The 18562-nt window shown below is 42.6% G+C and overlaps 5 non-coding genes across 5 annotated transcripts; 2 read left to right on the top strand and 3 right to left on the bottom strand.

Moving 5' to 3' along the window:
- Nucleotides 1-4572: 4572 nt before the first annotated feature.
- trnae-cuc (transfer RNA glutamic acid (anticodon CUC)) lies at nucleotides 4573-4644 on the top strand. Its single transcript has one exon. It is a non-coding gene; the product is annotated as a tRNA-Glu (tRNA).
- A 2810-nt stretch (nucleotides 4645-7454) lies between these two features.
- On the top strand, nucleotides 7455-7527 carry trnam-cau (transfer RNA methionine (anticodon CAU)). Its single transcript has one exon. It is a non-coding gene; the product is annotated as a tRNA-Met (tRNA).
- A 3579-nt stretch (nucleotides 7528-11106) lies between these two features.
- On the bottom strand, nucleotides 11107-11179 carry trnak-cuu (transfer RNA lysine (anticodon CUU)). The gene has a single exon. It is a non-coding gene; the product is annotated as a tRNA-Lys (tRNA).
- Nucleotides 11180-11896: 717 nt separating this feature from the next.
- On the bottom strand, nucleotides 11897-12007 carry trnal-caa (transfer RNA leucine (anticodon CAA)). The gene is made up of 2 exons: nucleotides 11970-12007; nucleotides 11897-11942 (listed from the first exon to the last, which is right to left on the bottom strand). It is a non-coding gene; the product is annotated as a tRNA-Leu (tRNA).
- Nucleotides 12008-14110: 2103 nt separating this feature from the next.
- Nucleotides 14111-14184, bottom strand: trnan-guu (transfer RNA asparagine (anticodon GUU)). Its single transcript has one exon. It is a non-coding gene; the product is annotated as a tRNA-Asn (tRNA).
- Between the last annotated feature and the right edge of the window lie 4378 nt (nucleotides 14185-18562).

Here is an 18562-nt window from a genome sequence, read left to right as displayed (position 1 = left end):
ATAAAATAAAGGTCTTAACATTAATACAGGATGTTATGTTTCCCTGTTCAAAAATGCTTCTATCCAGGGCTCATAAAAATACTTTATCAGGGCTCTCAAGTCTCACGCAATGAGCGTGAGACACACGCATTTCAACAAGTTCACACGCTCACACGCCACACATGCCATTTCTCACGCTGAGAAATGATCAACTTCGTCGCACAGAAATTCTAATGGCCTATACTATAAACGAATCACTGGCAGGTTACTGTGCGCTTGTACAGCTCAGAACTATAGCTCTGGTACAGCTGTCTTGATTTGGCAACCCATCGGCAAATCACAAAATGGAATTTCTCAGCCAATCAGAAAATAGAATTTCTTGTTGCCGGGTGAGGTCTGAAATAGCTTTCAGCTGCAAGCACGCGTACCATGAATGCAACTATTATGCTCTGAATGCGTCCAGAAGTTGTAAACGAGCTGGAGGTGGAAGAGAACCGTCAGAATCATCAGCAGGTCATATCTTCATTTATTTTAATCTTTTATTAGTTACCATAGTTTTCCTACTCTTTGTAAAAGACCTGCCGATTAAAGTGTTCGTTGGAGTAGTAGGCCTAAATATTCAGCACACACCCTTTGACATAAGCAACTTAATGAAAAATGAAAAATATGTAGGAGTGTAATTAGGCTTCCGTGGTTAATTTTTTTCAAAGGTGTGAGCAGATTCCCAAGGATATCTAGAATTGCCAAATGGTATTAGTTCTGCCGCCCTGAAATGCTGATGCAGAGAGGGTTTTTTCCATGGTGGGGCTCAATAAAACCAAGACCAGGAATAAGTTGGCTCTGAATGGAACTCTGTCATCCATCATGACTGTGAAAATGGCTGAAATTGAGCAGCAGTGCTTTAACTGAAGAGTCATAGCAAAACATGCTTCCTTGGTTGAAGAGTTGCTAGAGTGCATTAGCTTGAGACTGTGTTTTCCCTACGAGTCACCCATATTCTGAGCAGAGGTAGAGATAGCAAGGTACATTTGAAAGTGTATTATTCAAGGAGCAGAGAATGCATTGGCCGGGAAGCGAACCCGGGTCAACTGCTTGGCAAGCAGCTATTCTCTCCACTATACCACCAATGCCCTGACAGACCCTTATTTAGTCATCTATCAACTGTTTTTCTTGCAGGGCTATGACACACTCACTCTTACTCAGGAATCTTTCTATTTCTCCCTGAAATAAGAGAGAAGTCTAAAGCATGAAACTTGTGCTTGCTTGGATTCATTCTCCTGATGCGCACAATTGCTTTCATCTAAGGCTAAAATGTTCACAACTTCAGTACAATGCACTATGCCAAATAATTTGCCAGTTAGGAACAGTGCTGGGAATAACGGCGTTAGAGTATAACGGCGTTACTAACGGAGCCACATTTTGGGTAACGGAATAATTACTTAATTACTCTATCCATAACTGTATCGCCGTTACCGTTACTCGGGAATTAACGCGACGCGTTACTTTGATAAATTGCGGCGCCAGTGTGCTCCCGGGTGCTGACAAAATGTAGGAGCAAATGGCAACACGGTGCCGCATAAATCTGTACCAAGCCGGCTTTTAATATGCTCCCATTCACCCTTTACATGCATGATCATGATTTGCTCACATTCACCTGCATTCATGATCATGATTCGCTAAAAAAGTTAGGTGGGCGGAGTGTCCATTATCTTGTTACCAGAGATAATGGCAGCATCAAGCCGCAAGGTTGCGTTTTCCAACTGGAAATACCGGAATAATTTCACACTAGTTGATGTCAAAGGCAATAATGTGTATGTGCAATGTAAACTGTGCCCTGGAAACAAAGTTCTGTCCGCATCTGTGTCGAGCAACTCCAATTTGATGAAGCACCTCACAGCATCGCATGGCACACCTCAAGGTATCGCTGCTAACCCGCCCCCTAGCCCGGCCCCTGGTGCAGCTAGTTTGAGCTCCAGCGAAGAGGGAGACGGGGGAGGAGGCACTGCTCTTAAGCAAGCCAGGCTAGATTTTTCAGGACAGACACTAGTGTGTAAGGCTGAGCTCAACAAAATGATCGCCAGGTATGTGGTTGAAAACGTGTTGCCCCTATCCACTGTGGAGTCGGAGTCGTTTAGGGCTCTTGTTGCAAAAATTCCATCTCGTGGAAGAGAAAAGAGCACACCCCTTTCCCGAAAAACTTTCGCTGCATACATAGACAACGAATACGGAAAAATGAACGTGGAACTGAAAAAGTCTTTTGATGATTTGCAGTACATATCCACTACAGCAGACATTTGGACTGCCCATAATAAAAGCTATATGGGTGTCACAGCACACTGGATAGATCCCAACACTATGGAGAGAAAGAAAACAGCCCTTGCTTGCAGACGATTTAAGGGGCATCATACTTATGATGCTATTGCAGTCGAGCTTGACGACATACACTCAATGTATGGCATTACAGACAAAATCACGGCAACAATCACAGATAATGGGTCTAATTTTGTTAAAGCATTTAAAATGTATCAGCCAGTTGAAAGTGATTCTGAGGGTGAAGATGAGGTCCCCTTTACTGATGTGAATGATGTTCTGCATTCAAATGATGGCCAAGATGGTGATGGTCTGATCACTCTGCCCCCCCACCATAGATGTGCATCACACACGCTCAATCTAATATCATGCACAGATATTGAGAAGTGGCTCCAGTCAAAGCCTGAAACAAAGGCTGCATACAGAAGTGCTGTTGCAAAGTGCACCGCCCTTTGGAATAAGGCTAGTCGCTCAACTTTGGCTGCCGAAACACTTGATGAGGTGATCTCAAAAAAGCTGCTTGTACCTTGCACAACACGGTGGAACTCATTTTACGATGCCCTGGCTCGTATCTCTGAAATATCCATGGCAGAGCTCAATACCATCTCCCTGAAATTAGGACTGGCTGCAATCACAGAACGGGAGCATCAGTTCATAAAGGAGTACTGTACTGTGATGCAGCCCCTTACCATTGCCTTAGACATACTTCAAGGAGAAGACAATTGCTTCCATGGTACTCTACTCCCAACGCTGGAGATGTTGATGCTGAAGACACAAGCCCTTAAAGATGGCCTACAAAAGTTGAGGGATCTTCCTGATGCTATAGTCACAGTAAGTCTTATACATGTAATAATAATAATAATAATAATAATTTGTGTGTATATGCAAACATTTCATGTGTCTATTTACATTTATAATTTCAGGCAATCAAAACAAGATTTGCTGATGTGCTGGGCAGTGAAGAGGCTGTCATTGCTGCCGTGACGCTTCCCAAATTCAAGCTTCGCTGGCTGCGGTCACAAGAATTAAAGGAAAAGGCCAAGGCAAGTTTGCTGGCAGAGTGCCGAAAAATTGCCCTAGAAGAACCACAGCTGGAACCACAGCCAGGTACAAGCACATCTGTACAACACAGAGATTTGGCTAAAGAGGACTCCTTCTTTTCCTTTGAGGAGGATACATTCTCTTCAACAGAAAGGCAGGTGGAAGATTATTTAAGATTTCCATCGCAAGAATTCAACATGGATTTTCTCTCATCAAGAAAATTTCAATACGTTTCAATGCTGCTCCGCCATCTAGTGCACCTGTTGAGAGGCTATTCAGTCTGGGAAAGCTTGTCTTCTCCCCAAAGCGAAACGGGCTGTCTGACAAAAGATTTGAAAAGCTTCTCCTTCTTCGCTACAACCTGTGGTTCAGCACTTAGATAAGTATGGTGTAGTGATGCCTAGGTTGTTGTAGGCTACTGTAATTGAATGCTTACAGTAAGCCCCGTTCAGCTCCATGTTAAAAATGGCAATTTATTCACTTATTAATATTTGCTTTTCCTTTTGTTCATTTCTTTTCTAAGCACATTTCTGTGCCTTCATTTAAAGCTTGTATGTATACAAACTTCAAAGGATAAGTCATGTTGTTGTTCATGAGAATGCAGTAAATTTAGGCCTATAATAGAATGTACAGACATAATTGTATTGTTTTTTTTCACTAATTTAATAATAGAATACATAGAATTTACAGACATCATTATTAGGCCTATTTTTTTGTTCACTTAAATACAAAGTTAAAGAATATTTACATTTTCAACTAATTCAAGTAACTTCTAACAAATATTATATTTTCAGTATGTACATTTTATTTTCTGTTGTGGGTTGCAATCTATTCATTTTGAATAAATAAATGTTTGGCAAGTCGGCATCGGTGCTGTGGTTTCTGAAGATGTGAACTGGATTAACATTCACCATTGATAATAGGTCATGAAGATCTTTGATAGTAGCATCTTAAGCAAAAATCACAGCCAAAATAATCACAGAACAAGTATGAATACCCTGTTTAACTGTTCTTTTGTGTCTTTGACATTTTTAAGCATAAAAACAAAAAGTAACGCAATAAATACTTTTCCTGGTAACTAATTACTTTTCTAGTGAAGTAACACAGTTACTAACGCAATTACTTTTTTGGAGAAGTAATTGTAATTGTTATTAGTTACTTTTTCAAAGCAAAGTACCCAGCACTGGTTAGGAATGAGTTTACCACAGTCTTGCAACCTGTACCGTGCGCACTGCTTTCGGGTCCCTGATGGTCTAGTGGCTAGGATTCGGCGCTCTCACCGCCGCGGCCCGGGTTCGATTCCCGGTCAGGGAATGAGGAAACCAGGTTTTGGCACTTTTAGTAGCGTAAACCAAAGACATTTATAATGTTGTTTTCCAATGCCATGACAAGAATGTCAATTTAATCGAGCCCTGTCACAAATTCAATAGGACGTTGGTTTGTAACGAGTCATCCTATGCGCACCACTTGATTTGAAATAACACTTTACAGCCAGCAGATTTACTACTTCTCTTTAGAGAAGGGCTCGCTTAACTCTTTCCAGAAGCTCTAGGACCATTGTGGCTTTTAAAAACTAAAAGAATGATCGAGTCTTTCTGATACTTTGATGTGTAACACGGTGCTTAATAACATTTTGAGCAACAAAGACAAATGCTATTTGTCATTAAATGACATGGGCATCCACGAATTATACGGAAAAAGAGAAATTTCATGGTCTATTGTCGGACAAAATGTTTTTGTCCGCGGACTTGGAGCATTTGGCGATCTGGCATGGGGGAAATTTTGTGTGAAAAAAATGTATATAAATATGAACGAATTTATAAATGTATATATAATTAATATAAATATAAAAAAATCTTTCCTTACGCATTATACACGCTCCTTGGCAAAATATTTCTCCAAGGGTGACAACAATATTACTGGGCATGTATTGTTGTAATGTTTTAAATACTTGAACGCAGTTTTTCTAGAGAAGATAATTGCTTTGTATTTGGGAGTATCTTCCATTGACTCTTTTGGGCTTTCACATGCGCGAGCATACAAACAACAGGTAAGTTACATGCTGTTTATAAAGTTGTTTTGTAACGTCCCCATGCCAGTAATGTGAGAACCATGCATATGGTTTTGATGGTAAGGCTTGTGACTTTATTGTCGGATGGTTTATAAAGTGGTGTGACGTTTCTGCAGTGTGCAAGTTGTTGTTTTACGTGGAAGGGTTAGCACTTGCCTCTTAGCCACCACGTATTAGCCTCGCATGACAGGCTGCGCAAACAGCGCAATATCCGCACAGGGAGCGCAGATTTGCACCTGTCTGTGTCCTACTATCAGTATTTGACAATCTCTAGCAATGGGATTGCACTTCAAATGCCCCGGAGTTCCCCTTTAAGTGCAGTGTAATGCATGACTCAACCTGGAGGCTCCTCTGTCTTTTGTCAAAATTGCACAAGCAAAGTTAAAAAAGAACCTTTTTGTCATATTGCTATGAAAGTCACACACAAACAAGAAAAATTCAAAAAGCCTGAGAGACCTAATGAGGGAACCTGGGAAAAAATTGACATTAAATCTCTTTCTTTAACAAGTCAGACCAGGAAGTTATTGACTACTTGTTGTGTGCTACTTTACTTGTTACCTACTCAGCAGATATCAACCTTATGACAAACATAAAGAAATCGAACACACACTCTGATGATTGGATGAGAGGTGGTAACGATCGAGACCACGCCCACAGACAGCTACAGCAAGTCTCTGTGGCGCAATCGGCCAGCAGGTTTGGCTGTTAACTGAAAGGTTGGTGGTTCGAGCCCACCCAGGGACGAGTGTGTGCACCAACAAATCTACCGGTGAGCTATAGATTGTAGGTTGGGTAGCAAATCAAAAGATGTACTGGTTAATACCATCGCTCTTTTACGCTAGTCGTCCATTGTTCCGTCAACGCAAGCCGTATCCAACGTATTCAGTTAATTTTCAATGAAATCCGGCCGATCGTTGTCGCCGTGCTCGCAAAGCATGCTGGGATTCTGACACGGCGAGCTGGGGACCTGCGGCACGTCAAAAAGTTGGGCTCGCTCGAAGTTTATGCAAATTTGCCACGGCAGACGTAGTGCGTTACCCAATGACAGTAGATCATGTATTTTTTTTTCCCTTTGTTTATTCACCACTGAACATTTCGGGTATTGCTCATGTCATTGCTATTGCGGGCAAAATGAACAGCAGCAGTGGCCAGAATGGCTGTGCTAAAACGATTGTAGGCGAATAAACACACCTAAAACATCAGGCAATTGTGAGCATCTCCACTTTTGCAATAAAGTAATGACCATCAAGGAATAGAGGTTCAATCCAGTGCATCAAATTCTTTCATGGGCAGAGGTGGAGTAGTGGATTAAACGTTATCAATAATTGTGATAGGCATTCATTTCAACAAAAGAACCAAATCACACCCATGGCCATGTTTTCACAAGATGTCTTGTTCATGTTTCATTTTCAAATCAGAGAAGAGGTGCAGGGACAGGTGATGCAGCGAGAAGGAGATCTCCTGTGTCGCATCAGCAGCACAATAGCAACTCTCCTCGCTCGCAGATCCACATCCATGGTGCAATATGAAATAATGTTCCATTGCTGACGATTTATACACATTAATTTCCCTCCGAAACTCCAAAACTTCGGTTGATTAAAATCACAAGTTATTTACTTTACCCCGGAGCCGTTCTACCGTATGTTCTATCTACAACTTCGTATACACGCCCACTGTAGTAGCAACACGGTGACACTAGGCATCCAATCCGGCGAGTTAAGTTGACGTGACGGAACAATGGACGACCAGCGTTAGAGATGCCTTGCAATCAGATATTTGTCGTCTTTCAGTTTCTCCTTCCTTTATTATCTACTTAAACTTGTCATGTCAGACACATTTTTCTTCGGTTTTCCCGTTCTCGCCCCCCATAGATGTCACAGGGGGTTACAGATTAGAAGATCTTATTTCCTACCATCCACTTATTTGATTGCCATGCAATCCATGTGAGCTGGGCAAGTGGGCATCACATATTTTAGCAAAGTCTGCAGGACCAATGAATGGGTGTGGGAAAGTGGGCCTAGGCGGACAATACATGCATATTTATTTTTTGCAGGCCTCGTTGGCGCAGTAGGCAGCGCGTCAGTCTCATAATCTGAAGGTCGTGAGTTCGACCCTCACACGAGGCAGGTGTTTTGATGTGTTTATAGCACTTCACCTCAGTTACAGCTGGAAACTTGCTGGGCACAAGTGTCTCCGATTACTCTCTGTTGGAGCTGCAGAAAGCCCACTCGGAAGCTCACTCACTACAAAGTGTGGAAAGTGTCAAACGCAACTTATGGGGTTTCGAACCATCTTTTTTTTTTTTTTAAAGCATTGCAATCAGATCTTTGTCGCCTTGTGTCAAACCCAAGTTATGGGGATTCGAACCATGTCTCTTTCAGAAAAGCAAGTTGCACCCTGGCCAAGACCCATGACAAAGGATAGGAAGTTCATCACGCTAACATAATAGAATACGCTGTGTGACAAAAGCACCTTTGCAGACTCTCCTTATCTTGACATGGACTGACATGGGACACATTTTTCTTTGGCTTTGCCGTTCTCTCCCCCCATAGGTTAGAAGATCTTATTTCCTACCATCCACTTATTTGATTGCCATGCAATCCATGTGAGCTGGGCAAGTGGCTATCACATACCTTTAGCAACGTCTGCAGGACCAATGAATGGGTGTGTGAAAGTGAGCCTAGGCTGACAATACATGCATGTTTATGATTTTAAGCCTCGTTGGCGCTACCTCGCTCACGTTAGTCTAAATCTCCCCTCCAATAGGCTTCGCACTTCTCCATTCTCACATTGAACGGTTTAGCCAATGTCGCACTGACTCACAATGAACCGAGCCTATCAACGCCCGAGCTCACAATGGAACTCGGCCAATCAAGGTGAAGCCCTAACTTGGAGTTAACCTCCCTTCCCCTCCCGCTCCCCCTCCTCCAACAAAACCAACAAAAAAACAAATTAAAGATTTTGTTTTCGTTAGGTTAGAGGATTATAAAAGTTAGCCGTTACAGAAGAGGGATTTTTTATCGAGCCGTTGTCTCTGCCGACTTAAAAAAACAATCTTACAGTAAGTATCAAGTTATATTGTTTCTTATATATCCTTCCATTCAAACAAACGTTGTATTACAGTTTTTCTCTATTGGTTTGGCTCATTTCTTGAAACAGAAATTACATTCTCAAAACTCTAAGATCATTTGGCATAACACTCTTATAGTTCAGCACAACACCATAGCTAACCTGCAAAAGCACATATCTCTCCCAAAACTGTTCACCCATGCTTCAGACCTGATTTCTTTCCCATGTAAAGAGTCAGTGCCACCCAAATTGCAAAGATCTTTCTCAGTTGCCTAGGCTCATTTCTTGAAACAGACCGGAAGTTTTCAACACTCTTTAGTACTTTTTGCAAAACTAAACTGAACGGTTCAGCAAAACACCATGGTTCACCAGCAAAAGCTCATATCTCCCCCTAAACAGTTCAGCCATGTGTCAAAATGAAGTTTCTTTCTCATTCAAATAGTCAGTGCCCCAAAATGCATTGTCCTTTTGGCATTGTGTGAGCACTACAAGTCAAACTGTTTAGATGTTTTGTCACTATGGCATAGGACTACCTAACAGAATACAATAGTGTATAAAACTGAAGGAAAAAAGTATAACAGTAAGAGTAGCCTCAAAGCACACACAATACACTCATACCAACCATTTTCATTCACACAAATACTGTGAAGTACGTAACTTCCATACAGTATAGTATTGTAGAAGGAAAAGAAAAATATACATAGCACACATATACTGTAATATAAACACAAACAAAAAACAAGCAAAATTATGTGGCTATGAATGATGACATGATCTATAATTGTGGCCCGAATTTCATCTGGGACAGCACGGTGTCTTCGTGCTCCTCGGCCTCTTCCCCCTATTCCACCACTGCGCATCCTCACTCCTCCTTTTCTTCTTCTTCTGCTGGTGAGAGGAGTGTGAGTGGAAGAGCTGAGAGAAAGGCTAAGTGTAAAGGTGGTTTTTCTACCCTTTATTCGCTATCCTTGTTTTCTCTGTTAAATGTTTCATTAGTTGTGTTAGTTCTGCGTACTTTGTGTAGTCTTGTGAGGTTAATTTCGAGGTTTTTTTCGCATTTGTTTGGTGCGCTTCCCGGCCGCAATGGCGTCTGGCGGCTTCTCCATGCTGTCCCGGAAGCACGGCATCAGAGTCGGTGCCGGCTCTGCGTGCAGCGTGGAGGAAGTGGCACTGGCCGTGGGGCAGGTGATCGGGCACGGTTCGGTAAAGTCCGCTGCCCGCATGAACAGTGCGGTGGTTTTATTTCTAGCGAAGGTGGAGCAGGTGCACAGCCTGGTGGAGGCGGGCATCACCAGGGGCGCCGCCAGGCGGGGAAAGGTGGTAACGTTTCTAAGGGCCCAGTGCAGCCTGCGGGGCCCTCGGGGGTAGTGATAATATAATATTAATATTGTTGCCCATTCTTAGAATTTTCTAATGAATTACAACATTTTTAAAGGAAAATAAACTAATTAAACAAAATTTTCAATTTCAATAACTTTTCTTTAGTTCTTTGGCATATTGACATTTACTCGGCCCTCCCCCTCTTGCAAAATGGTGCGGTCCAGTTCTGATCGAATTGTAGTTGAACGCATCCGAAATGCAGGCAGGTGTATGGAGCGGCTGTCTGAAACACATGATGGACGGTGAGCTGACTGAAATAATCTAGAATGAAGTCGGGTTATCAGAAGCGGAAGGACAGACGGGAGAAAGACGAGAGGGCCAGTGGAGGCAGGCAACTGGTCACTCAGTTTTTCTCAAAGAAAGGTAAGTTCACTCACTGACTTTGAGCTTTCAAACACTAGATGTTAGCGAATGGTAGGCTAACATATTAATATACATCTAACTTGGATGTATAACTGAAACCTGCATGCTTTAACCTTTTCCTGTATTAACTTATCTTGCATTCATCACTGATACAGAGCCAGGCTCCACATCAGGCAATGTTGCAGCGGCCAGTGACACCACCACTGCTGAAGTGCAGCAGGACAGGACGAGGACCAGCAGTGAAGATGGTGAGAAAGTAGCAAAGAGTACCAGGTCACTTTAAAATTGATTCACAATAAGATGTTTCCCTTCTTTTAAGGGTTACACTTTTACAGCTAAGTATGGAGTCAATTTGATTGCATGCATAACTGTAACTTGCATGCATTTAACTTTTCTATGCATTAACGTCCATGCATCACTAACCTGCATGCTTTAACTAAACTCCATTTGAATCCATGATACAGAACCAAGCCCCTCATCAGGCCATGGTGACGACAACAGGGCCAGTGCCAGCAGTGCAGATGACAGCGCAGCACAGAGTAAGGAGCAAGAGCAGGAGGGGGCAGGGTTAATGGACATTTGCCAGTCTGAAAGTGAGGATCTACTTTCAAATGATCCAGGGTTGTGGCCAGTAAAGCTCATGGACAGTGACATAACTGGTATTGTCAGGAAATTGGCTATTACAGAGTCAAAGCAATTCTGAAGGGAAATCTTTTCCAGAGTACTTGAGGTACACAAAGGCAGCAAAAGAAAGTTTTTTATTCATATTGTGCATTTCAGGAGGTTTGTGATCATTCAAAGTGGCACCACTGAGGACGCTGTGATGGTGGTAACAGAGCTGAACTTTGACTTTAAGTGCTGGATCAAAAATCTATTGATTATTAAAACTGCTACGTCCAACGTGGCGCTCGAACCCACGACCCTGAGATTAAGAGTCTCATGCTCTACCGACTGAGCTAGCCGGGCTATTCACATTTTATAAAACATGCCTTCCGGGAAAAAAAAGAAGAGATCAAACAAGCCAAAGTCAACTTTCAGAGATTTCGAATGACATGGGAACACATTCCTCCCTTTTCAACCTCTACCTACTCCACTCGACTGGATCCCACTCAGCTGTTAGGGTTTTCCAAGAGGTAATACCACCTGGCACAAGGTGGTACATTTTTAGAACCTACTCGGTCGGGGTCGAGTTGAGTCCAGCCGAAAATGTGACATTTACAGACTGCAGGCAACTGATTGGCCAGGGAGTGATGTCACTGGATGAGTCATGAAAGCCACTCCTTAACAAGAACCCGGCAACAGCAACAGTTGGATTTGATGTATTCTGTGATCATCAACGAGGTGGATTACTAGACGCAAAGACACAGACAAAGTAGCATGTATACCTTCACCTTGATGTCCTAAATTGTTGTGTCATGTTTTGTCCAATAAAAGTGACATCACAGGACTTTTGGACCTCCTTGCTATAACGACCCCACCCACATTGAGGTGGTTGTGAGTAAGTACGAGTGGAAAAGAGCTTAATGTAGCAGGAGAACTGCCTCATCGCACATCAGAATTGTGTATGTTGATGGGAGGAACTGAAGGCCCGTCTTCAGAGATAAATGCCCTTTTTCACCATGGCCTGACATGGCTTTCTTCAAGGTCTTCTAATAAGAAAGTAAGATTTAAGCAAGAAATTAGTGTCAGGAGTGGGATTTGAACCCACGCCTCCTTTTGGAGACCAGAAGTCACTGTCCCAAGGAAGGAATGAAGCCTTGAGTCTGGCGCCTTAGACCGCTCAGCCATCTTGACACTATTACTTCCCTGCCTGTGTAAAATATGACAAACGTGAACCAAAATGCAAAACGCTACTCCACTTGACTATATTCGACTCGGGTTTTAGGGTTTTCCATGAGGTAGTAACAGCTGGTAGCAGCTACATTTTTAGCACCTACACGGCAGGGATTCGAGTTGAGTCCAGCCGAAAATGTGACGTCTACAGACTGCAGGCCACTGATTGGCCAGGGAGTGATGTCACTGGATGAGTAATGAAAGCAAGAGAGGGCCAGAGGCCATGGGTTGTTATTCAGATTTTCCTTCTTTTGTTTTAAAGTGAATGATCATACTTGAGCAAACGGGGAATACAGAAATGACATGAGCCCAAAGAAAGGTCAAAGTAATGCTCTTGCACAAGTTTGAATGTTTTTTACTCATATTGTGCATTTCAGGAGGTTTGTGATCATTCAAAGAGGCACCACTGAGGACGCTGTGATGGTGGTAACAGAGCTGAACTTTGACTTTAAGTGCTGGATCAAACATCTGTTGGCCGTACCTCCTCACGCCATATCCTGATCCAGGAACAAGGGCATGTGCACATGCACATGCACATGCACATGCACATGCACATGCACATGCACATGCACATGCACATGCACATGCACATGCACATGCACATACACATGCACATACACATGCTAAAACAAGGGCACGGATAGAAATGACCTTTGGCCAAATTAAATACAGGTTCATTGCTTAAAGTTCTCAAGCACCATAGCTGACTTCTGACAGAGCCATCTTAAATTAATAGTATACTTCATATTTTATACATTTTGTCTTGTGGACAACTTTTCAGGCTGAAGTCTGAGTCCCTGCAGGTTCTAGTGCCTGAAAGGACTCAGTTTCTCCTGACACAGTGAGGGACCTATACAGGGACACATATTTCCTTTGATCCTTATTGTTGTGACTTTTTACTTAGAACTTCTTTTCATAATTTAGCATTGACACAGTAGCAGTTTAAGTCAGAGCAAGTGTAAGAAGGCTAAATGGACAGAGATGATTTATAACTTTCCACACGTTTAGCTCATTGCACCCCACTGTGAATATAAATGTAAAAAACACATTTCTAACACTTTGCATGAATCGTACAATAATGACAAGTTTGATTTCAAGTTGTGTTGAATTGTTTAATTATTATTACATGTTTCTCAAGCTGTGGAGAGAAAACAGAATTAAATACAGTTCACAACACGAAATTCTCCTTTATCTGAATTTATACTAACATCCCTCTCCAGTTTCTTGATCTCTTTTATTTTCAGTTTCTTGTGTTCCATATCTAGTTTGGTGCTCTCTTTATTGGACAAACACATTTCTTCAAAGGCTACTTACCACTCTGAAATATTTTCCTGTGCTTTACCTTCACCTGCTGCCAGGTACGCTTTTGGCTGTTAAGATAGCTCCTGTTGAGATGTAACAGTGAAAAAATAATATGTGGGTCACACACTCATGATAATATAGTCACAAAGTATGATGATGCGTGTCGATTATTGGGTTATTAATAAAGTGAGCAGGGCCAGTATATTTGTGCTGTACATCTCATACAGAGACAATTCAACATGCTTTATTTAAACACATTATAACACAAAGAGGAGAGCATAAATACATGAGTACAGTAAAATAAATGTCTAACAATTGAAACTTTCAGAACTTAGGCGTTTAGTCTGTCTGCAGTTGTTAGTCATGCCGTTTCCTCGCTTTATTGATCGCAGCTGTATTACCATTTCTGGTGATGACACTTTTAAAATCCTCATACAGCTCTATCAGCATTATTTATTCAGCTGCCGAAAAAATAACAGCTCTTGTCTTGCTCTCCTTTTCTGCCATCTCTATTTTTCCACCATCCACTCGTCAGGGCGTCTTACGTTCCTCGAGCACTCGCACTAAGCTAGGCTATGTAAGCCTTGCTTGGATTAGCCTTGCTGAGATGCAGCTGAAATGTCTTTGTGGAGCAACTTGAGGCTTAATTGGGAGATGGTGCTAGTTCAAGCGACGATTTCTGGCTATAGCCTGGCTTTCTTTAGCTACTTTCGAGGAATACCCCCCTGGTTGTTGACCAGTGGAGTTGTTGGTATACACACTCGTCCCTGGGTGGGCTCGAACCACCAACCTTTCGGTTAACAGCCGAACGCGCTGGCCGATTGCGCCACAGAGACTTGCTGTAGTTGTCTGTGGGCGTGGCCTCGATCATTACCACCTCTCATCCCTTCATTAGAGTATGTGTTCGATTTATTTATGTTTTTCATAAGGTTGATATCTGCTGTGTAGGTAACAAGTAAAGTAGCACACAACAAGTCAATAACTTCCTGGTGCGACTTATTAAAGAAAGAGATTTAATGTCAAATTGTTTCCCAAGTGCCCTCATTTGGTCTCTCAGCCTTTTTGAATTTTTTCTTGTTTGTGTGTGACTTTCATAGCAATATGACAAAAAGGTTGTTTTTTCACTTTGCATGTGCAATTTTGACAAAAGACAGAGGAGCCTCCAGGTTGAGTCATGAATTACACTGCACTTAACAGGTCACCCTTGGAGAAATATTTTGCCAAGGAGCGTGTATAATACGTAAGGAGAGCGTTTTGGCAGCAGAATGTTTGCTTTAACTCACGTAATACGCATGTGTCAGAACACCCCTGGGTGGGCTTGACCCACCAACCTTTCGGTTAACAGCCGAACGCGCTAACCTATTGCTCCACAGAGACTCTGCCTGGCTTTTGTTGGCAGTGGGCGTGGCTTCGAGCTTGACTGCTCCCTCATGGCGGTAGATGCAAGCGTTCTGTATTTTTACGTGATGAGACTCGAGTGAACTGCTGCTTATCTATGTCAAACTTAAACCAAAAAGTGGAGGTGCTATACAGCAAGATTACCAGTTACAATACAATTGTAATATCTCTCATCAAACAGCTCAGAATGCTTTGGCACTAGAGCTGGGTCAAATAGTCGACGTATTCGACTTATTCGACGTCATAAATTCGTCGACATGAATAATTTGCGTTTTATGCGTCGCTAATTTTTTTTTTTTTTGGTTGAAGTCCCCGTTCCAAACGACCTACTAGATGAACTCTTACTCCAGTCCAGCGGTGGCAGTAAATATGCACCAGAGTAGACGCCTTAGTTTAAAACGGAAGAAGAAGAATTCATAACGATGGCGGCGGCAAGCAGTAGTTGGAGCACTGAAGAGCATATAGCTAAAAAATCACGCACACGGTCTTCCAAAGTCTGGGAATTTTTCACCCTTAATGCTGCTAACAATGTGGTTGTTTGCAGACTATGTAAATTTAATTTGGCGTACCAAAGCACTACATCAGCGATGCACGAACACTTAAAACGAAAGCACCCTGGAGCTCGTCAGGATGGCAGCAAAACACCGTAAGTTCTGTTAATTTCAAGATCCTCTCTGAATAAACGCTACGTTAGACTGTTGAGTTGTTGTCCAGTTATATTCCCGGCGTAAAATTTACGTCTTTTAATTACGACTAGAACAGGTCCCATGTTTGCCTAGTTTAAAGCTTTTAGCGCTACCAGTCCCGACATGTTTCTTCTGTGTTATCTATTTGCTAACACCGGATGGTGGATTTTATACTCTGCCATTATGTAGTTCTAGTCTATCTGTTGACTGTCGAAATTCCATGATCTAGTAGCAACCAGATCCAAGTAGTAAACACGCATTACAAGTTGACAATTTAAATTACATAAATAATTTTTTAAGTTGAGCCTCTGAGATGGCTGTAGTATAGCCTACTGTTAGCTAAATGTATCATAATAACAGCAATGATGTGGACGATGCTATATTTTTGATTTGCTGCTGTGAATATTCATGTACTTTATGTTTTTTGCCTTTACAGGAGTAAGGAAAGCAGTGTGGCGGACCTTTTTTCATAAAAAGAACCAGGCACCTTGCACACCCCAGGAGGCTAGTGTGTACACAAACAGGATCGTCTCTATGATTGTGAAGGACATGAGGCCCCTTGCGATTGTTGAAGGTGAAGGCTTCCGTGAAATGATAAACACTTTCCACTCAGGATACACCCTTCCATCCAGGCGCCACTTCCTGACTTAATGGAGAAGAAGTATATGGTTACCATGGACAAAGTGAAAAGTGAACTAAAAAAAAGCATTTCCAAACTATCCCTAACAACTGATGCTTGGACCAGTCTGGCCACTGAGGCATATTTAGGTGTCACCTGTCATTTCATTAATGAAAATTAGGAGCTGACCTCGTTTAGCTTAACTACAATGCCGCTTGAGGAGCGCCACACTGCTGAAAATATTGCCTCTTGGGTTGAGATGGTGGCAGATAAATTTGATTTCTCCCTTCGAGATGATGTACTGGCGATTGTACATGATAACGCAGCAAATGTTGTTGCAGCTCTTCGCATCCTAGAGGAGAAACATGGGGTAGCATCACATCGTTGTGCCGGCCATACGCTTCAGTTGGTGGTAAATCATGCCTTGAAGAACAACCCCATGATCGACAGGACACTCGGGGCTGCATGGTCTCTTGTGAAGCATTTCAAGAAAAGTGAGCCGTCTAGCAGCAAGCTGAAACAGAAACAAAAACAGTGGGGTACAGCTGAGCATACCCTGCTCCAGGATGTGTCTGTAAGATGGAACAGCTCATACTACATGGTAAGTCGCCTTTTGGAACAACGGTGGCCGGTGGTCGCAACACTTTCTGACCCAGACGTTACACAGCGTGGGAAGCAATACATGGATTTGAGGAATGATCAGTGGATCTTACTAGAGGAACTGGAGCAGGTCCTCAAGCCTTTCGAACAGGCCACTGTTTTTCTCAGTGGAGAGTCCTATGTCACAATATCTGTTTTACCTCCACTGCTGAAGGGTCTCCATAAGTCATAAGGTTTCGCACTGCACTCCCGTCTATTCACCTGGCCAACGTCCGCTCTCTGGCGAACAAGGTGGACGAACTGCAGCTCCTCAATACAACCAACACGGACTTCAACAGATCTGCTGCCTTGTGCTTCACCGAAACCTGGCTCGGTGAGCACATCCCGGACACTGCTCTCTACCTGCCTGGATTTCACCTGCACCGAGCGGACCGGATAACGGAGCTTACAGGGAAAACGAGGGGAGGCGGAATCTGCTTTTACATTAACGAAGGTTGGTGTACTGATGTCACGGTCCTAAACAAATCATGCAGTCCTCAACTAGAAACACTCTTCATCAACTGTAAACCGTTCTATTCGCCGCGGGAGTTTTCCTCGTTTGTTCTGGTCGGAGTCTACATCCCTCCTCAGGCCTGTGTTACTGAGGCGTTACAACACCTGGCCGACCAGATTAATAACGTGGAGAAAAAACACCCGAACTCTCTGCTCATTGTTTTGGGGGACTTTAACAGAGCAAACCTCAGCCACGAACTGCCAAAATATAAACAGCATATTAAGTGTCCCACCAGGGACACAAACACTCCGGACCACTGTTACACTGTTTTTAAGAACTCATATAACTCTGTCCCCCGTGCAGCCCTGGGACTCTCTGACCACTGCATGGTTCATCTTATCCCGACCTACAGGCAGAAGCTGAAATCTGCTAAGCCTGTGGTCAAGACGGTGAGGAGATGGACCAACAACACCAAAGTGGAATTACAAGCCTGCTTTGACTGCACTGATTGGAGTGTTTTTGAGACTGCAGCCTCAGACCTGCATGAACTGACTGATACCGTGACATCTTACATCCGCTTTTGTGAGGACATGTGTGTGCCCACCAAAACCTTCCGCACATACAGCAACAACAAACCCTGGTTCACTGCAAAACTCAGGCAACTTCGTCAGGCCAAGGAGGAGGCCTACAGAAGTGGGGACAGAGTCCTGTACAACCAGGCCAGAAACACGCTGACAATGGAGGTGAAAGCAGCCAAGAGGAGCTACGCTGAAAAGATTAAAAACAGCCTTTCAGCCAACGATCCAGCATCAGTGTGGAGCAGTGTTGGGTAAGTTACTTTAAAAATGTAATCCGTTACAGTTACAAGTTACCTTGTTTAAAATGTAATTGTAGTGTAACTATTTGGATTACTTAAAAAAAGTAATGTAACTAATTACTTTTGGATTACTTTTGGATTACTTTTACCTATTTATGGTATAGGATAATCTGTATATTATCTGCATGATTCCATCTGTATTTATCACATTTATTTATACCATGATATTTTTCTTTTCATTGTACTGCCATAACTACATTATACATTCTCTGCACATACATGCATTTCCCTAGGTAATTGATCTATTCTGCACATATCTATTAACCATCTTTCCTTACACTAGCTGTAAATAACTGCATTTTATCTCTAAATACTGCATGCTATACATCTGCACGCGTTACACTTGATAAGATGCCAAACTGCATTTCATTAATACATGTGCAATGACAATGAAGTGCTCTACTTTAGTAATAAATAAGCAAAGTAAGACTTTTACATCACATTTTATTTTTCTTTGCACACCCTTGCTTGTGTGTGTGCGCCAGTACTTCCGGTGAAAACTTCCGGTGATTTGACAGCTAGCGCGTCAGGTTAGGGCCAG

Source organism: Odontesthes bonariensis, chromosome 8 (genome assembly GCF_027942865.1).
Source record: "Odontesthes bonariensis isolate fOdoBon6 chromosome 8, fOdoBon6.hap1, whole genome shotgun sequence".
Classification (NCBI taxonomy): Eukaryota; Metazoa; Chordata; class Actinopteri; order Atheriniformes; family Atherinopsidae; genus Odontesthes; species Odontesthes bonariensis.
Note: the sequence above shows the minus strand (reverse complement) of the source record. Positions and strands in the feature narration are given on the sequence as shown.